The sequence below is a fragment of the Myotis brandtii genome, unplaced genomic scaffold (genome assembly GCF_000412655.1).
Source record: "Myotis brandtii unplaced genomic scaffold, ASM41265v1 scaffold813, whole genome shotgun sequence".
Lineage (NCBI taxonomy): Eukaryota > Metazoa > Chordata > Mammalia > Chiroptera > Vespertilionidae > Myotis > Myotis brandtii.
In genome coordinates, this window is record NW_005371287.1 from 2566260 (window position 1) to 2569578 (window position 3319).

Consider the following 3319-nt stretch of genomic DNA (forward strand, 5'->3'; position numbering starts at 1 on the left):
GTAAGGCCACTGTCCTCATCAGTCAGTCCTGGCATGTGCTAGCAATTGCTCATCCAGTCACTAAAACCAAGGAGGATGTGGGAGAGTCAGCTACAAACCAAGGCTGGTATTGACTGTTAATATTGCAACACTGTTTGGCATCACAGCAGACAGAAGAGAGAAAAGGGAGTTAAGAACAAAGCATCAGCAAATAACATAAAAGGTCACTGGGGATAATACACTCCCAGTTCTCCAGTTGGTCCTCTGGACTGAGCATTTCAACCATTTTCCTGATTGCAAAGGCTAACTCTTATTGGAACAAAGAGAAAAGTGGATATGTGCCTGTTGTTTATGACAGCATCACACACATGTGTGTGTGTGTGGGGGGGGGGTGCTGGGTGCATATCTGTGCATGTAACTGTGTCTGTGTGTGCATTTAAAAGTGCAACTGTGCAAAAACACACACTAAGCACCCGAAACAAGTTCTGTAGGTTATTGCTATAACCGCTGTAATAGCAAGAACACCTCAGACACACACACCTATTTGCCTCATATTTAAACTTGACATTCCTCACTCTATTATACCCTAGTTTTATGACTTCCTCTGCCTCCCCTCTGTTTTGGGGGGATCCAGAGCATTCACCTCCTAGAATAGGGGCTTTGGTTCTTCCCTTTTCCTCTCTCCAGTCCTCCCACAACCTGGGCTTTTCAAAACCTGGAGAGGTTTGAGGAGAGCCGACAAGAATACCTGGATTGACTGGTCATAATGCAGACTTCCTCTTGTTCCTCCCTGCAGGTTTTAAAAGCTATTTCCCTGCTTCTCTAGAAGTCAAACCTGGCATGATTCATTTTGAACCATCCATAATTGCAAGCCTCTATCTGACATAGATGCTGCCCTGAAGTCCTATAGTTCCCGGTCCTTTTCATAAAATAATCCCAATCTCTAACAAGGTCATCCAGACTCAGGCCGCACCTGCGAAGAGAAAGTGAGAAGAGTGGTAACGAATTGCTCCAGGTTGATGGCCGAGAGTAGAATTATTATTGATAGGAAATCATTGAATTATGGCTCCAGTTAAGCCTGAAACATTAAGCTTTTCTCTAATGTTTCTCTCTGTGGTAGTAAATTGACTGCAAATTGTGATTTTTAATAGACGACATGATGAGCCATTCAGCCAAAGCCCAGCTCCTCAGCTCACATGCCCTCTTCCATTGCTTATTTGCTATTTTAATACTCCAGACCGCAGAAACAAGACAACTCCTCTCCAGCAAACATTCCCCTGTAAAATTTGCTAAGAACCCAAGCTGAGTGAATAATCATTCAGCGTCACTTTTCCCAGTTTCAATTTAACTTTCTATGAGTTTTGGAAAGTGGTACTGATGTTTATTGGAGTGTCTCAGCTCATTGGGTATGAACATGAAATGGTTTTGTTGTTTTCAAAAACTGCTCCCCAACTGTGCTGTGTCACTCCCCTGTCCTGATGTGTAATATCTCCTTTAATAACATCTTGGTCTGATCCCTTGATTTTCCTGTCATGTTAAGTTATTAGAAGAGTTTTATTCTCATACACAAGATTTCATTTTAAATGACAATTTCAACCCCGATGAAAGCTCTTTTTGTCTCCTTCCCCAGCACTGGGTAGAACTGTGTTTTGTAGGGAAGTGTATGGGTGGGGGGATAGAGAGGGGTGACCTAGCTTCCAGACTTCCTGTGACCCCCTCCCCCTCTTCTAGATAATAGTTTGTTAAATGTTGCAGATACTGAGGATGGGAAGGAGGAGGGCGAGTACTTGATTAAGCAGATTACAACCCTTTGTCTTTTGGTTGTTGCTGTTTCTCTTGTTAGCTCCATGGCCCTCAATGTGCTTTGGGTGACTTTCTTTTAGATCAGATGAGTAAGCCTTTCAGAGGGCTCTTTCCACTGTCTGTCCTCTCCCATCCTCTCTTTGGTCCCTCAAAGAGAGCCTATCCCTTGGCCTCATGCTGCCAGAGCCCTGACACCTTGCAGGTAGACATCATGGATGGGTTATGGCTGACAGGGGAAACCCAGCTATTTTTCAGACTATTTTTCAGTCTTAGGATTTACATATTTGTCTCAGGACAAGTGGTGAGAATGCTTTTTGTTTTGCTTCAGACTCTCAGTCTCATGGTCTCTAATTTTTTGTGGCTGCTTTGGCAGCAAAAGGGATACTAGGCAAGGTCACCAGCAAAGCAGACTTACAGGAAGTGAGTGAAATGACAGTGTCCCCATCTCACAGGGGTGAGTGATTTTCTTGAAATTCATCCCCTCCACTGGTTTGCAGGAAGATAAGCATTTTCTCTAGGAAAATAGCATCCCTTAGGCAGAATTTGCTTTTCCTGGTTCAGCCCTATGTTTGCTGGGGTCATGGAGTTTGGGTCAATGCTGTCTTCTAATCAATCCAACAGAGGATGACTCCCAAGCTGGTGGTCGCTAGGCAAACTTAAAATGAGAGATATTTAGCACCTTTTATTCTTATTTAGGACCTTAACTGTGAGTCTCATAAGAAAGTAAAGAATCTCAATTCATATTATCTGGGATTAAATGTTAACTTTACAGTTCTGCTGCTGAAAAGAATCCTGCACTCAAACCTCACCCAGTGCCTCTGTTATTGCATCTCACTCACACATATGTAGTCTTTTTGTCATCCATTGTTCCTCTTTCACCTGCCCAGGGATGGAATGCTGAAGCACAGATAAATCCCATCTTTTTTTTTTTTTAATATTCAAGTCTGTTCTCAAGTGTCCCTAATTGCTGAGAATTTATTTTTCACCAGGAGGTGAATTTTCAATCTTCCTTTTGTGGACAAATTGAGTTGGGACCCCAGGTACTACTGTCTAATTCTTCTACTTTCCTCCTGACCTTATCTTACATAGCTGAATGCTTCTAGTGTATGGTGATGAATAATTTGGAGTTGTTGTTTTTACTATATCATAGGTACTGATTTTTCAAACTATTCAGGACAGTATTCAAGCAATGTGTCTCTGTCTAACTTAAGAAGCAAGTTTCAAGCTTAGCATATAGACCAGCGGTTCTTAACATGTGGGTCGCGAACAATGAAAATACATCCTGCATATCAGATATTTACATTATGATTCATAACAGTAGCAAAATTACAGTTATGAAGTAGCAACGAAAATAATTTTATGGTTGGGGGTCACCACAACATGAGGAACTATATTAAAGGGTCGCAGCATTAGGAAGGTTGAGAACCACTGAATTATAGACTAAGCTTTTCCTCAAATATCTGCCACCGTGACACATAAATATGGTTAGGGAGATTATAAATGACATAAGAGAATAAATCAACCTAAAAACCTATAT